General features: G+C 58.2%; 1 protein-coding gene and 2 long non-coding RNA genes across 3 annotated transcripts in view; 2 read left to right on the top strand and 1 right to left on the bottom strand.

The window, feature by feature from the left end:
- PPCDC (phosphopantothenoylcysteine decarboxylase) overlaps positions 1 to 17155 on the top strand; it is a 76182-nt gene that overhangs the window by 26913 nt on the left and 32114 nt on the right. The gene's annotated exons all lie outside the window — the stretch shown is intronic.
- On the bottom strand, positions 4438 to 7716 carry LOC149123218 (uncharacterized). Its single transcript, XR_016218439.1, has 2 exons — positions 5018 to 7716; positions 4438 to 4782 (listed from the first exon to the last, which is right to left on the bottom strand). It is a non-coding gene; the product is annotated as an uncharacterized LOC149123218 (long non-coding RNA).
- Positions 7861 to 13743, top strand: LOC138844760 (uncharacterized). The gene is made up of 2 exons (XR_011381099.2): positions 7861 to 8659; positions 8756 to 13743. It is a non-coding gene; the product is annotated as an uncharacterized LOC138844760 (long non-coding RNA).

Raw genomic sequence — 17155 nt, 5'->3', positions numbered from 1 at the left:
TAGAAAAGCAGGTTGAGGAGCTGGTGTGGGGCTGCCTCCCACACGGGCGCCGGGTTCTAGCCCGGCTGCTGCACGCCCGACCCAGCGCCCTGCTGTGGCCTGGGAAGGCAGAGGGAGATGGACCCAGTGCTCGGGCCCTGCACCTGCGTGGGAGACCTGGGGGAAGCTCCTGGCTCCCGGCTTCAGCCTGGCCCAGCCCACCGTGGTGGCCATTTCAGGAGTGAGCCAACAGGTGGAAGAGCTCTGTCCCTCTCTCTCTTACTCTGCCTTTCAATAGTAGTAGTAGTAGTAGTAATAATAATAATAAAAAATAGGACAGCCCTGGAAAGTAGGAGGGAGGCGGCTCCTTTCGTGGGCTGGCTGCAGTCTCCCTGTTTCTGGCAGATTCTGGTAACAGGTAAAATGGCAGAGAAATTAAAGCAAGGAGCAAGGAAACTCAGCCACCAAGGACTGGGCCAGGCCCCTGATCCAGGGCCGGGGCCGGGGGCGGTCAGGCCGGAGAGGAGGTGTCTGGGTGGAGGCCGGGCTTGGTTGGTGCGCAGGTATGCAGGGGTCACCGGCACCCTGGAGGCTCCTCCAAAGGCCACGCCACCTGGGCACCCTCTGACCTCTGACCCAGCGGCAAGGGGCTCCGAAGAGCCCGAGCTGTGTTCTGGTCGTGCGCACCGGTCAGGTGTGTGGGTCACCCATGCACAGGTGCTTGCACGGGTCGCGTGCAGAAGTGGAGTGGGCTGCGTGCAGCGTCAGGCGGGGGTCGTGTGCAGGGGCGGGGGTGTGGGCCATGTGCAGTGTCAGGAGCGGGTCGTGTGCAGAGGCAGCGTGTGGGCCACGTGCAGCGTCTGGAGGGGCGTGCACAGAGGTGGGGCGGGTCGTGTGCAGGTGTCCAGTGCTGGTTGTGTGCAGCGTCTGGTGGGGGTCGTGTGCAGTGTCAGGCGCGGGTTGTGTGCAGCATCTGGTGGGGGTCATGTGCAGCGTCTGGCGGGTCGTGTGCAGCATCTGGTGGGGGTGGTGTGCAGCGTCCTGCGGGTGGTGTACAGCGTCCTGCGGATGGTGTGCAGGTGCCCAGCCTGCTCTCATTTGAGTTTCCTGGTGGCTGTCAGCCCCCAGCGCAGAAGCTTCCTCAGGGTCAGCAGAGATACCGGGTGCTTCAGAGAGCGCGATGAAGACAGAGAAATCAATCAATCAATCAATCTTGCTTTAAAAGAAGTTAAATGAGGGCTGGCGCTGTGGCTCACTAGGCTAATCCTCCGCCTGCGGCGCCGGCACCCCGGGTTCTAGTCCCAGTTGGGGCGCCAGATTCTGTCCCGGTTGCCCCTCTTCCAGGCCAGCTCTCTGCTGTGGCCCGGGAGTGCAGTGGAGGATGGCCCGAGTCCTTGGGCCCTGCACCCCGTGGGAGACCAGGAGAAGCACCTGCTCCTGCCTCAGCCTGGTGCAGCCCAGGACACTGCAGCCATGTGGGGAGCAAAACAGCAGATGGAGAGTATCCAGCTCTCTCTCTCTCTCTTTCTCCTCTCCCCTCCCCCCGTTTCTATAACTCTGCCTTTCAAAATAAATAAATCTTGAACCTGCCTGGGAGACCCGGGGGAAGCTCCTGGCTCCTGGTTTCAGGTTGGCACAGCTCTGGCCGTTGCGGCCATCTGGGGAGTGAACCAGCAGATGGAAGACCTCTCTCTCCCCTCCCTTCCCCTCTCTCTCCCTCTCTCTCTGGCTCCACCTCTCTCTAACTCTGCCTTTCAAACAAATCTGTAGAAATCTTCTTACCCCACCTACAGGTGTCCCCCTCCGTGTGCATCTGCCTCCCCATCCGCGGGGTCACCCCTGCACCCTGCCACCCCGGGCAGGGGAGTGGGGAGAACCCCCGGGAGGAGCCGGGTGTGAGGCAGCAGGCTGAGGGGCGGCCGTGGGGACCTCCTTGGGGACCCCTGGTTCCTGGAAGAGGGAGGACAGTGCACAGGTGCCGTGGAGGGGGGCGCAGCAGGAACCGAGCCTCCGGGCCTGGGCCGCACACCACCGCCTCAGCGTCCTGAGCACCACCCCAGGGGCCTCGCAGGGGAGGGGGCTCTGGGGGTGGGGAGGGGGCAGAAGCAGCCCAGGCTGCCTGCCCGAGCGTGTGGGCAGCAGTGCCCGGCGGCCTTCCCCTGGCCCTCACGGCCTTGTCTGAGTGCCTGCATCTTCGCGGGTTTGAGACAAAGTCTGGTGGGGGGAGGCAGATGGTAACGTAACAGCTGTGACTTTTCTTCTCTCTTTAAAAAATGTGTGAGAGGTAGAGCTACAGAGAGAGAGAGGTCTTCCATCCGCTGGTTCACTCCCCAAATGGCCACAACGGCCAGGGCCGAGCTGATCCGAAGCCAGGAGCTGCCTCCCGCTCTCCCAGGGGGGCGCAGGGGTCCAAGCGCTTGGGGATGCGGTGCCCACATGGGATGCAGGCTAAGACTTAGCCCTCTGTGCCACAGCGCCGGCCCCGTGGCTGGCCCTTGCTTTGAATAAGTCCTGCTTCCACCAGATTCTTCCGCACGTGGAGGCGGGGCTTGCACCAAGCTTGGGGGGTCACCCCAGGACACATGCTCATGCGCACAAGCCGCTTACCCTGGGCCCAGGCTGTGTTTGCACAGGAGAGGAGCAGCAGCCCCCGGGTGGTCTGTTGTAAAGCCCACCCTGACCTCCAGCCATCCGGGAAAACCCAGTACCAGAGCCTTCCCAGCTCTTCCCTGCCTGGACCCTCCCTCAAATTAAGCCCCCATGAAGTCAGGGCAGGGGCACAACCCTAGCCCTGTTGGGTGTTACCAGCGAGCGGGCTGGTTCTCAGTGCGTAGCCTTGGGGGACTTGGGGTCTCTGCCACCAGAAGCGGGGGCAGGTGGGTTTGGAGGGTGCAGGCCAGGCTGCCACGTGGGCTGGGCTGTCACACACGGGGCAGCAGGCGCTATCACGCCACAGGCTGTGTCAGGGCTTCTTGTCTTCATGCAAGAAAGAATTCGGGCGTGAGACAGAGAGCAGAGTGCTAAGGCTTTATTGGGACGGGGCTCCGTCAGGACGGAAGGGACAGAGAGAGCACCCGGTCACTGGGACTTGGGGAGAGGAGGTTACGTGGTTGAGCGGAGAACGCACCTGCCCAGGCGTGGGCTCAGCAGAGGCCGAGGGCTGAGCCGCAGTCTGTTTGGACTCCCTGGGTTTCTAATCGAGTCTGTTTACCCACCTCCCCCTCTCCTCCAGGACGAAGGATGAGGGGGTCCTAGGAAGGGTTTGTTGGGTGAAAATTAGCAAATTCCTCCCCAGATTTGCTGGCACCTGGCAGAGTAGGGGGGCTCCCCTTAGGGCGTCTGAGAAGGTTTTATTGCCCCGTGTTACCAGGTAGCCCCTTTGGTCCTGAGGAGAGAGTTCTCCTGGGAGCTCTGGGAGCACCTGGGAGGTTGTCAGGGTCTGGGCAGGACTTGCAAGTGCAAGACGCTGGGCTTCTGGGGCTTCCGCAGTGGGTGCTGGCCTGCAGGCCTTTCTCATACACACAAAGGCTCAGTTTCTGACTTGCTACCTGACACACCCAGCAGTATTCCAGATGGGGCACAGCGGGAGGAGAACGGAGGGCCCACGCCCGGCACCGTAAATACCCCGGTCTGAGCGCGCGGGGCCTCAGCTCCCTCCCGAGCTGGCTGCGCTGGGGTGCATTCTCTACCTCTCTTCCCTGAAGTTCGCTGGCACACTTGCCACCACCCTCTGTCTCGTGGCACAAAGACAGGAACCATAGCCGATAACCGATGGCTCTCCAGGTGCAGGGCTGAGCCTGGGCCTTGATGCCTGCGAGGGAGCAGAGTCGTGGCCTCGGCCTGGCGCACAGGTGTGCGTCCTGGAGAGCTGCCTCTCTGCTAGCGGTGATGGCTGGGATAGGTTCTTGTCTTCACGCAAGGAGGAATTCAGACATAGGACAGGGGAGAGCCATCAGCTATGCAGGGTGCCTGTGTCGAGACCGGGGCTTGTAAGGAAAGGGCTCAGTTCCTCCCGCCTCCCCCCCTCCCCCCCCAGTGTGAAGCAGGTGAAATTCCTCCCCTGGCTTCACTTCTAGCAGCCTCCCGGTGCCGCCTTGGGGGAGGCGGGGCAGGTGTCACTCCCTGGGGGGAGGGCTGAGGCCACCTGGAAGGTTACTGTGGTCTGGGCAGGACGTTGTAGGGTAAAATCCTGGCTGCTTCCCAGGGAGCTCCCGGACATCCTACCCAACGTCTCCAGCTGCTTAAGGCTGACAGTGCTCTCTTGGCTCAGACACAACCCACTGCCTCTTTGAGGGGAAGAGGACTTCTTGCTTTCCTGCGGACTCAGGTGCCGGTTGGCATTGGGGGTCTTCTCAGTGGGCTAAGTCCCTCAGATCCAACTGCTCCTGTCCCCCGCCCCCATCTCTTTGACTCAGTAGACAGGGGTCTCATGCCAAGCCCGAGACCAAGGAGTGCATCTTTTTTTTTTTTTAAGATTTATTTATTTATTTGAAAAGCCAAGTTACAGAGAGAGGAGAGGCAGAGAGAGAGAGGGGTCTTCCATCCACTGATTCACTCCTCAGGTAGCCGCAACGGCTAGAGCTGCGCCGATCCAAAGCCAGGAGCCAGGAGCCTCTTCCGGGTCTCCCACGTGGGTGCAGGGGGCCCAAGCACTTGGGCCATCTTCTACTGCTTTCCCAGACCATAGCAGAGAGCTGGATCAGAAGTGGAGCAGCTGGGACTTGAACTGGTGTCCAGTGGGATGCTGGCACCGAAGGCAGTGGCTTTACCCGCTACGCCACAGTGCTGGCCCCACGTGTAAGGCTGCCAAAAAACACACCAAGTTAGAGGGAAGGTTTATTGTCGGGTTGGGGAAGCCCGGTGGGGGATGGAGGGTGAGGGCCAGAGGGTAAGAGAGAGGAGAGCATAAGAGATCAAGACACACACACACACACACACACACACGTGTTCAGGAGCAGGTCCTGTTAGACCTTTGCGGGGGGGGGGGGCAGGGAAGTAGGAGCAGCGAATCCCATTAGGGTGAGGGTGGAGCTGACACCTGTGGCTGGGCCATGGGGTCACCTGGCTTCCAGCCAGCGGTGGGGGCTGGAGCCTAGGATGATGTCGGGAGCTTAGGTCAAGCCACAGACAGGCCTGCGCCATTTTACTAACACCACAGAGTGCATCTTTTGAGGCCGAGTGGGGCCGGGGATCTGCGGCCCCTCAGACACAGGTAGAATGTCTTTCACAAGCAAGCTGTCGGCTGTGGTAGACAGCTGTCTCCAGGCCGACCGGCATCTCCCACTAATAGTTTCTTGCGCTGCACGTGTGACCTTGCGGCTTTCAGTCACACCTTCTCCCAGAGCTGGCGGGGAAGGGGCTGGGCCCCGGGAGAGTCAGACTGGCTCCAGTATCCTGTGTGACCTTAAGACCTTAAATCGCACCTCCAGGGTGGCTGTGATGTTCACCCAGAGCTAGCGAGGAGGCGGCTAAGCCCCTAAGGAGACAGTCTCCAGGAGATCCCGCTATCTCCATGAGCCCCAAGCCGTACGTATGTGAACCCCGTCCCGTGCAGTGGGCACCCCAACAGGATGACCCAGTGAACACACAGCAACGCCCTACAAACCCGGACCCTTCCTCAAAGCCAGCGTCCCACTGGGGCACTCGGGCCAGGCGCTTTCTCTGTCGCTTGCCAATCAATCTTTTCTGTCTAATAAAAGTCTCTGCCTCTGCAAATTGTTTCCCGGCTTTTTATTTCCATACTAAGCTGAGGAAAAGAACCCACTCACTCCGGCCACTCTCTCCCCTCCATATCAGTCATTCCTGAGCGCACACAGGCCCTGAGTCCCAGGTCCAGCTTTGTCAACTACTCTGCTTAAGGCAGCACCTGGGGGCGGCCTGTCCCTCTGTGACCGGCACAGGAGCCAGCCTGAAAAGGCGGAGGCGGGGAGAGGAAGTGTTACCGGAGAATACAGGGTTCTTCGCGCAAGAAAGAATTCAGGCGTGAGAGAGAGTGGTGGAAAGCAAAATAGCAAGGTTTGTTAGGGAAGGGACATCCGTAAGGACGGATGGGCACCTCTCCAGGCAGAACCTGAGAGAGAGCGCCCAGTCGCTCAGACTGGGGAGAGCGAGGTTACATGGTTGAGTGGAGAGAACACACCTGGGCAGGCCAGGCGGGCGGCTCAGCAGAGAGGCAGAGGGCTGTGCGTGCAGTCCGGTTGAGGCCAGGGTGTTGTTGTTGTTGTTGACAGGCAGAGTGGACAGTGAGAGAGAGAGACAGGGAGAAAGGTCTTCCTTTGCTGTTGGTTCACCCTCCAATGGCCGCTGCGGCTGGCGCTCCGCACTGATCCGATGGCAGGAGCCAGGTGCTTCTTGTCTCCCATGCAAGTGCAGGGCCCAAGGACTTGGGCCATCCTCCACTGCACTCCCGGGCCACAGCAGAGAGCTGGCCTGGAAGAGGAGCAACCGGGACAGAATCTGGCGCCCCGACCGGGAGAACCTGGAGTGCTGGCGCTGCAGGCGGAGGATTAGCCTAGTGAGCCTAGTGAGCCGCAGTGCCGGCCAAGGCTGGGGGTTTTTAAGGAGATGGGTCTTGCTTCCCCACCTCTGCTCCTCTTGGAACAAAGGACTTTTGGATGTAGATAGAAAAACTCCTATCTGAGTTTTCCCCCTGAAGTTATCAGTCAGGTGTAGCCCTGCCTTACAGGAGCCTTAGAGGAAGAGTGGTTATAGGGTAGAAGGGGCTGGGCAGAAGGGGCTGGGCGTTTGAAGTGCAGATACTGGGCTGCACCTGGAAGGTTATCAGGCAGAAGGGGCGGGACCCCCACCTGGCAGGTTATGGGGTAGAAGGGGCAGGGCAGGATGCAGATACTGGGTGCCCCTGGAAGGTTATCAGGATGACTTTGAGATGTGGATGCTGGACCCAGATGTCTCCTTAGGCCTTTGTCACACACACAAGCTCATATCTGACTTCCTACCTAACAGGTTCCCATGATTTGGGTGTGGGCCTTCCCTGTCTGGGCTGTCTCATTGGTGGAGGACTTCCAGGGCTTGGAACCCCCAAAGTTCCTCCCAGAACTTCCTACTGACCTGATAGCCCTCCTGTCCACCTGACATAGGCGGGCGTGCAGGATAAAGCTGATCAGGTTTGTGAGCTGGAAGACCACGCTTTCACCACGCTGCTGTGTGACCTCATGCCCCTGCCTGGCCGCACCTGTGTGCCCACTGGCCAAGCAGGCTAATTAACCACGCCCCTTTGGGGGTGGATTAAAGGCCTGGGATGCCGTGGGCACAGCCTGCACCTCCACGGCCGCCTGCCCCGTGCGTCCTGGGCTGTGTGTTCCTCCACGTGGCTGGCTCCTGGTGCTCGGAATGAACCCAGATTTCCCTCTCTTAGGGCCCCCACTCTCCTATGCCTACTCCCGCTGAATGAAGAGCTTACAACGTACCCTGTGCCTCATTCATCTGTGCCGCTGTGCAGAATTCTTCTCTGTCAGGCGACAACCCACACAGGCTCAATGTTGGGAGTTTATTAACAAGCACACGGTGATACCATGCACCCGTGTTCCCGTATCACACCCCCCAAGGCTACCGAACAAAACCGAGACTGGGGTGAGCAACTCCTGGTCAGGCTGCCTTCTCAGCACCGCACAGAGAAATCCCTGCTGTCTTAAATGTCCACTTTCTGCAGCGCCCGAGCGTCCACCTCGCTGCCTGAGCTGTGTTCACTGCCCGAGTGTCCACCTCGCTGCCTGAGCTGTGTCCACTGCCCGAGTGTCCACCTCGCTACCTGAGCTGTGGGGCACTGTCTGAGCGTCCACCTTGCTACCTGAGCTGTGTCCACTGCCCGAGTGTCCACCTCGCTACCTGAGCTGTGTTCACTGCCCGAGTGTCCACCTCGCTGCCTGAGCTGTGTTCACTGCCCGAGTGTCCACCTCGCTGCCTGAGCTGTGGGGCACTGTCTGAGCATCCACCGAGTGGCCTGCGAGGGTGTGTGGTCCTCCGTGTCCTGAGACGGAACCTGAAGCTCAAGCGGGTTACCCAGAGTCCGAGGCTCCCGTGTCCTCGAGAGGGGAGGTATCGGCTACTGTTACACACACACACACACACACACACACACATCATTGAGGAGTGGGCCGGCCCTGTATCGGCTACTGTTACACACACACACACACACACACACATCATTGAGGAGTGGGCCGGCCCTGTATTGGCTATTGTTACACACACACACACACACACACACACACACATCATTGAGGAGTGGGCCGGCCCTAGAAGGGAAAGGGGTGAGAAAGAGACAGGGACGTAGAGTTGCGGCCTCTTTTATGAGGTTGTTAGGGGAGCAGTTAGGTGGCCCCTCCCCCAGTCCAGGTACTTCCTGGGAAGGGGTTATTTGACTGACAGGTGGGCAGATAGGATTACAGAGGGTGGGGGAGGTGTGGCTTCCAGCCCTAATCCGGCTCCCTACCTTATCCCTTATTAGGAGGGAGCGCTGGGTCGGGGCCAGTTGTGCCTCCCTGGTGAGTGCTCCCTGGGCACCGGAGCCTTGGGGTGGAGGGGTCCCACCCCCCACCGCAGAGCCCCTCCAGAGATCTGAGAGATGCCTCCAGCAGGTGCGGGGACGCCGGTACAAAGAGCAGAGGCAGCTCTGGAGACGCGCTCGTGTGGGTGGCCTGGGAGACGCTGCGCAGGAGAGCAGGTGAGAAAGTTAGCACGGGGCCATCGCTGCGGCCTGAAGCGCAGGCATCCCTTAGGGGCACTGGTTCTAGTCCCGGCTGCTCCTCTTCCCATCCAGCTCTCTACTAATGGCCTGGGAAAGCAGTAGAAGATGGCTCAAGCCCTTGGGCCCCTGCACCCACGTGGGAGACCCGGAAGAAGCTCCTGGCTCCTGGCTTTGGATCAGCGCAGCTCTGGCCATTGCGGCCAATTGGGGAGTGAACCAGTGGATGGAAGACCTCTCTCTCTCTCTCTCTCTCTCTCTCTCTCTCTCTCTTTCTGCCTCCTCTCTCTGTGTAACTCTGACTTTCAAATAAATAAATCAATCTTTTTTTAAAAAAGTTAACACGTGGTAACGTGGTGCAAAGATAAAGGCAAGGAAACTCAGAGTGAAACAGAAAGACACAGAGATGAAAAATAGAGTAAAAGAGAGAAGAGAATTAGACCAATCTGAGTAACCATCTGACTGATTCAGTTTCCTGAAAGGACCAAGATAACGGTGGGGAGAGAGTTGTTTTTACAACAGGAGTGCACATTTCCATAAAAGCCAAGTGAATACCTGAGCATCCCCGGGTGCCCAGCGCACCCAGCCACACAAAAGCACTTGCAGGAGTTGCTGTAGGACCGTTGGACTGGGCTGCTAGGAGGAAGGTGCCGAGAGCTGTCACTCGATTCCCAGGCCTCCCCAGGGAGTCAGGCAGTGAGTGTTGGAGTTCAGAGGGGTAGCCTGCGCTGAGTCTAGAGGTGGGTGGGATTACCTTCTTTGACCGGGGCTGGAAGTTCCTGGAAAACGTCTCAATTTAAGTCTGACTAGAGGATATTAGCTCTGAGGGTGACGAAGGAATTTCAAGGCTTGCAGAAGCCAGCGTTGCACTGTCGTCTATGTCAACCCCTGGGATGGTTGTGCTCTTCCCTTGACTCAAAGACTTAAGCTTCGCAGAGCGATTGCTGGCTATGGAAGAAATCCTGGCTCTCCTCAGGATGGGGCTCAGCTGCAACTGTGGAATCTTTATTTATTTATTTTAGAGGCAGGCAGAGAGAGAGCTCTCCCCTGCTGGCCCAATCCCCAAGTGTCCACAACGCACAGGGCTGGACTGAGCCAACGCCAGGAGCTGGGAACTCGACCCAGGTGCCCCACGCGGGCAACAGGCACTCAATTACCTGCTGCCTCCGGGGGCTGTATGAGTGGGAACCTGGAGTCAGCAGCCAGAGCTCCGAACTGAACCCAGACACTCCGATGTGGGCTGTGGGCATCGCAGCCGCTGGGCTGACTGCCTGTTCCCACTGAGAAACCTCAGAGCCTAGGACTGGGGCGAAGACTGGTGACAACTCCTGGAATGGTGGCGCGAGGTGGCGGGGAGGCCTGGACCCCAGCCCCGGTCTGCGTGCAGACTGCAGCGCTCAGCCCCTCCTGAGCCACTCGCCTGGTGTAGCAGGTGCGTTTCAGCTCCCAGCCCTTCCCCTAGCCGCCGCCTGGCCCGGCAGGTGCACTGCCTCCATCGCTGTGTGACCTTGCTGTCCCCGGTCTGACGGGCTGGGCGCCGTCTCAGATTCTGTCTGCAGAGGGGAGGGGCCGGCCGTCCTGACGCATGCCTGTCCCTGAAACCTTGCTGCTGACCGCTCCCCTGCGTCTCACGCCTGGGTTCTTCCAAGGACCCCCATTGTATCTGTCTGCTAACACCTGGCTTCCAGGAAGATGGGGGAAAATAGACAAGAGCCAACCAGTTTCCCAGCTGTTTTCTGCTGGTGCGATCACTTGTGATCACTGGAGAGTGTAACTGGGCACCGTGAAGGCCTGGCCGGCTGCCCTCACAGTGCCCTCAGGGACAGTGCCGGGGGACTGTCCTGCCGAGGAGGCAGCTCTGCAGAGCCAGCATCTCTAGATGGCCTTGCAGCTGGCCCAGGGGACCTCACCACCACAGAAAGCTGTGTCCACATCCCCGGTCACCCTGGGACATCTCCCTAGCTCCCCCGGGTGAGCACGGCTACGGCCCATCCCACACTGGCTCTAACTCTGTGGCTTTACCCCTGGTTTGGGGCCAGAAGTCCCTGGTGGCAGCAACTCTCGGCCCTACCGGCTTCCACGATGGGTCCAGGGGTGCCAGTCTGTTGTGGCTTTTATCGCTGGGGGACCATTGATGCCCCTGCAAGGTGAGGCTGTGTGGATGCAAGCCAAGCCTAGCACGCTGCAGACAATCTCTAGGCTACAGATACCGCCCTGAGCCCACCTGATCTCGTCTGATCTCGGGAGCTGAGCCGGGTCGGGCCTGGTTCGTACTGGGATGGGGGACAATCTCTCAAGCTAAGTCAGGAACTGCTTCCTCCCCCAATCCTGGAATACCCCGCTTCTCCCCTTAGCGGCAGGAGGTAGCCACGGCGATGGGCGCCACTGCTCCTACAGGCCTGAGGGCTAACAAGAAGTAGGGGGGCTTGAAACCAAGCACTGTGGGGCCCCAGACACCTGCCCCCTCCCTCAGCTGAGAGTGTCCTAGCCTTGCCTTTCTGAGAGCAAATCGACCACTCTCTGGGTCAGCTCGGCACACGGGGTCAGGGGTGTGGCCGGCGGGTTCTGATCGCAGGACTCGCGGTGCCCTTTGCAGCAGATGACGGCTTCATGGCTGGTGTTGTCTCCTGGGGAGTCGTTTTGGGGAATTCCAGGCCCAGTGCAGCCCCAGACTTGGCTAAGAACTCCCTTGAAGAACATGGTATCACCAACCACGAGCACCACCGGTTGACCGTGATCTTGGGCCTGGGGGAGCTAAGAGTTAATTATTATCCCAGGATCTTGTCCTGTACCAAGAGAAGTGTCCCTAGTACTGATGTCAATGTTACTTAAAAGGTGGGAGAGCAAACATGCGTGTGCACACACACGCATGACCATGGGCTGTCCCCCACAGAGAGAGCCCCGCCTGAGTGGGCAATGGGCCAGAAGATTCTGTCTGAAAAGGAGAAAGGGGTTGGGGAGGGAGGGGATGCAGCTCCTTTTATGAAGTGGGCGGTACCTGGACAGGTGCGAAGCCACCTGGGACTTCTACGGCACCTCCACGAATCCCACGTGCAGCATACACCCCCGGCTTCTTCCCCCAGGTCCTGGGTGGGGGGCATTTTGATGGACAGGTAGATAGAATTACATGGGGGTGGGGTGGGGGTGGTTGCAGTACGTGCATTTCAGCTGCCTGCCTGGCCTGTGTCACCAGGCACCTCAGCCCCGACTTCAGTCTGTAACAACCCTCACCCCAACCCCGCAGGGAGCCCAGGAATCAGGCCAGAGCTGCCGGCCCCTCCCTCTGCACTGCAAGGAATCCCTCCTTTCTCCTGCCACCCCCATGCATTGGGCGAGCGGACCCAGGTCTGGGGGTTGTCCTATAGTGCAAAGACCCTCTCCTCTCTGCTGAAAGACATCATGAATGAGAAATCTCACCGCTTAAGCCTAGCCTGGCACGTAGGGCATGTGAGCAACCAAGCGACAGCTAGCCCGCCTGGCGGCAGTGGGGCAGTGAGCGCTGACGGCAGGCTCCCTGCGGCAGAGGCGGCGCAGCTGAGAACGTGCGGTTCCCTCTTTCCCTCAGTCGCAGCTGAGGGCACCTGTGTCTCCCTGGGCGGGGCAGGCCGGGAAGCTGTTCCCCACCCAGCCCCCCATTCACAGGTGTGGGAGGCTGAGACTGCCAGGCCCCAGGTCTCTCTCACGGTAGTCACTCGGCCAAGACCAGAGGCTACTGCTGTCTCCTGGCACCCTAGTATAGCCGACTCCGGCTTGAGAGAGGCAGAGGGGACGGCCCCCCAGGGAACGCAGCCTGCAGGTGCTTTGACAACACAGCCACTGAGGGAAAGTGATTACGTGAAGGCTGGTAGCTCCAGGGTCTAACAGCCAAACCTTTGAGCTGCTTGTTTTCCCAGAATCAGCTGAGACGGCCCCTTCTGCAGCCAGCACACCCCCCCACCACCACCACCGTGCAAAGAAGAGCCTCAAGGACTGTCCTTGCAAAGAGTTTATTTAACATTTATTTATTTGAAAGGAAGAGTTACAGAGAGAGAGGGAGAGAGCCAGAAAGAGAGAGAGAGAGAGAGAGAGAGAGAGAGAGGGAGCTTCCATCCACTGGTTCACTCCCCAGATGGCCTCAAGGGCCAGGTTGAAGCCAGGAGCTTCTTCTGGGTCTCCCACGTGGGTGCAGGGGCCCAAGCACTCGGGCCATCTTCTGCTGCTTTCCCAGGTGCATTAGCAGGGAGCTGGATTGGAAGTGGAGCAGCCGGGATGTGCACCAGCACCCATATGGGAATGCCAGTGTTGTCCCTGGTGCCCGATGTGGCTTTGCCTACTGGGCCACAATGCCGGTCCCCTTGCAAAGGCTTGTGAATTAGATTTGTGGAGAAATGTGTGCCCCAGGTGACTGTGGAGAGCGATGAGTGGAGGCTCACTAACAGAGAGGCCGCGAGGTCACGGAAGAAAGCCCTCCCGGCTAGAGCCACTCCGATCCCAGGACGACAGCGCCCGTGCCCAGGGCTTTGCTTTCTGGGAGCGACTGCCTGAACTCACAGCAGCAGGAATGGACTTCCCATGTGAGTCACCACACAAACGAGCAAATAACATCCACAATAAAGCAGGAGCGCACGGCGGCTGAGGGGTGGCCAGAGCGACGGCAATGTATCACCTAAAATGTACTGAACGCTTTATAGGTAAAGATTATCTCAGTGCCATATGTAAATGTGTATATGCAATGTATGTGAAAATATAGTGTGCAGCTGGGAAGGGTGACCCACACACAAGGGCAAAGGCCAACAGGTAGCAGAGGTCTCTCAGTGCGTCAGGATGTCAGAGCCGAGAAAGACTTCAAGAAGCCATCGTGTTTACTCAAAGAGCTACAGGAAGGTTTGCCAGCGGTGAAGAGAGGGAACGTGGAACGAAATGGAGGTGCTAAAGATGAACATCACAATAACCGAAATGAAAAGTCCTCTAGAGGGCTCAGCAGGAGCCAGGAACAGGCAGGAGGCAGACCGGGACTTGGGGATCAGAGAGGAGGCGGAACAGACACTGGATGCACTGGCATAGGCGTGATAGAGGGTCGGAAAGAGGAGAAAGAGGAAGGAACATACAATGTATTTGAGGATGTAAAGGCTGAAAACTTAAATTTGATCAAAACCACGAATCTATAGTCTCAAAAGCTTAAAGAACTCCTATTATTGCTGTAGAGTAACCCCAAAATTAGTTGCAGGAATTTCTGGGCCCACACCCCCCACATGCAGTAAGCTCATCACTGATGGGGCAGTGGGCAAAGGTGTTCACTGCAGTGGGCAGAGCAGGAGCTGGGCAGTGGCCACTCAGCCCTGGACTCCGTGGTGAGGGAAGGCAGTGAGTCCCAGAGTCTGAAGGTGGTGCTGAGCCTGAGGGCAGAAGAGAGGCCGGCACTGCAGTGTTCACCATGATGACCACGTGGCGTTCACCGTGATGACCATGTGGCGTTCACCGTGATGGCCATGTGGCGTTCACCGTGATGACCATGTGGCGTTCACCGTGATGACCATGTGGCGTTCACCATGATGGCCATGCAGTGTTCACCGTGATGACCATGCAGTGTTCACCATGATGGCCATGCGGTGTTCACTGTAATGGCCATGCAGTGTTCACTATGATGACCATGCAGCGTTCACCGTGATGGCCATGTGGCGTTCACTGTATGGCCATGTGACATTCACCGTGATGGCCATGTGGCAACCGTGCTGCTCCCTCTACCCAGTGACTGCCAGGTAAGGGGGAGACTGGGACTGATAAAGTCTGCATCGGAGACTCCTAGGGGTGGGGCTGGGTCACAGCATCACAGACACAGAGAGCCACACCCAGACGCTGTCAGCACTTGAAGACCCAGGACAAAGCTGGGCAGGAAGACAAACATGGCTTTCACGTCCCGAGACTCCCGCCCAAAGCCTGTAACCCCTGCCTTCTCATCAGAAGCATTGGAAAACCGTCAGCCATGTCACTAGCACAAAACCGGCTGAGAACGGAACCGGAAACAAACAAAACGGGGAGGACTCGGGCTGCCAGGACCTACCTCACAGGCGTGCGGGAGGAGTGAGGGTGGGTCAGGGACCCCGGCGGTCTCTCGAAGTCTAGGAACCCCCAGCTGCTGGTTTCATGAAAAGCTGCTCTGCTGGGGCCCGCGCCGTGGCGCAGTGGGTAAAGCCGCCACCCGCGGCACCAGCCCTCCACGTGGCCGCAGGGTCGAGTCCCGGCTGCTCCACTTCCAATCCAGCTCTCTGCTAATGGCCTGGAAAAGCAGAGGAAGATGGCCCAGGTGCTTGGGTCCTTGCATCCACCTGGGTGACCCTGGAGAAGCTTCTGGCTCCTGGGTTCATGCTGGCCCAGCCCCAGCCACTGTGGGTAACTGGGGAGTGAATCAGTGGCTGGAAGACCTCTCTCCCTCCGTGTCTCTCTCTCTTTGTCTGTAACTGCCTTTCAAGTAAATAAAATAAACCTCTTTTTAAAAAACCTGCTCTGTTTTATTATTATTCACCATTGTTAATATGCTACGTGTGTCTCCTTGATAAACTAAAGTTTACTGCAGAAGCACGAGATGACTGCCCACGTGGAAACGGCTTCATATAGGGGAGGCAGCGTAGCCGGGCCTTCAAGTGAGGCTTTGAGCCTGGCTGGCAGCGGGCAGAGGTCCCCTTTTACTTATCTGTTTATTTAAGATAGACTTATCTGAAAGGGTTCTGGAGAAAGAGGTCTTCCACCTGCTGGTTCACTCTCCAGATGGCCGCAACAGCCAAGCTTGTTCCAGGCCAAAGCCAAGATCCAGGAGCTTCATCCGGGTCTCCTACATGGTGCAGAGGCCCAAGTATGTGGGCCATCTGCTGCTGCTTTCTCAGGCCATTAGCAGAGAGCTGGATTGGAAGTGGAGCAGCTGGGACACAAGCCAGCGCCCATATGGGATCCCGGTGTCACAGGCGGCGGCTTTACCCGCTGCTCCACGTCAGCCCTGTGGCCCCGTTGTAATCTACTTTTGGGAGAGGTCATGTGTACGTGACCCTGATAAGTGGGTGGGGGACATGCAGGAAGACCTGCTGGTAAAGTCACTTATTTGCAGTGTGTTGTCTCAGCAGCTTGGAATGTCCCTGGTGAGGGGCTTGTACCAAACACAGACCATGAAGATTCCAGTGGTTTCCAGATGGTCGGAGCAGCCGATTTCATCAGGGTTGGGATTAACTCTTCATATCTCAATGGCCAAACAGGTCCTAAAAAATACAGTATTTTTTTTTTTTGACAGGTAGAGGGGACAGTGACAGAGAGAGAGACAGAGAGAAAGGTCTTCCTTTTGCCGTTGGTTCACCCTCCAATGGCCGCCGCAGCCGGCACACCGCGCTGATCTGAAGCCAGGAGCCAGGTGCTTCTCCTGGTCTCCCATGGGGTGCAGGGCCCAAGCACCTGGGCCATCCTCCACTGCACTCCCTGGCCACAGCAGAGAGCTGGCCTGGAAGAGGAGCAACCGGGACAGAACCAGCACCCTGACCAGGACTAGAACTCGGGGTGCCAGCGCTGCAGGTGGAGGATTAGCTTAGTGAGCCGTGACGCCGGCCAAAATACAGAATTTTAATATCTGTAGAGGAAACAACGTCTGACGTTACACAGAAGAGGGTCCTGGGGCGGGGGGCCAGGTGACGGGGCACCGGAGTCCATGGCTGCTTCCTCCGAGAACGGCTCCTCTCTCGCCCGGGCTGGGACTGACGATTCGCCAGTGGCTGGTACTGGGTGCCTCTTTGCAGGACAGTATTGTCAATGTGGGTTTGAGTGAGGTCTAGGGCCACTGAGGGAACGAATTATTTCAGTAGCTGAAGGATGCATGGCCCTAGAGAAACAACAGAAGAAATCCTTAGAGCGGAATGGGAAGGGCACAAGCCAAGGTAGCCAGGAGGGTTTTTGAAACCAGTTGGGGCCGGCGCCATGGCACAATGGGTTAAAGCCACGGCCTCTAGCGCCAGCATCCCATGTGGAATGCCAGTCTGAATCCTGGCTGTTCCACTTCTAATCCAGCTCCCTGCTAAGGGCCTGGGAAGGCAGCGGAGGATGGCCCAAGTGCTTGGAACCCTGCCCACATGGGAGACCCTGGGCTCCTGGCTGTGGCCTGGCCCAGCCCAGGCCATGAGGCCATTTGGGGAGTGAAACAGTAGATGGAAGACCTCTCTCTGTCTTTCCTTCTCTCTCTCTCTAACTCTGACTTTCAAATAAATAAATAAATCTTAAAAAGCAAAACAGAAAAACCAGGTGTTCCAAGAGTCCAGTGTCCACTGCTGGGCTGTGGATGCCCGGTGGGCAGCATCCCAGACGAGACAGACTGATGGACAGAGCTGCAGCACTCCTCCACTGAAAAACAGACACCCCACCCTTCCTGCTGCAGGCAGGCAAAGCCCGGTCAGTGTTGTGTTGTGTTTTAAGATTTATTTACTTGAAAGTCAGTTACAGAGAGGCAGAGAGAAAGAGAAAGAG

The sequence above is a fragment of the Oryctolagus cuniculus genome, chromosome 12, assembly GCF_051225735.1.
Source record: "Oryctolagus cuniculus isolate XC-2025 breed Fujian yellow rabbit chromosome 12, ASM5122573v1, whole genome shotgun sequence".
Lineage (NCBI taxonomy): Eukaryota > Metazoa > Chordata > Mammalia > Lagomorpha > Leporidae > Oryctolagus > Oryctolagus cuniculus.
Note: the sequence above shows the minus strand (reverse complement) of the source record. Positions and strands in the feature narration are given on the sequence as shown.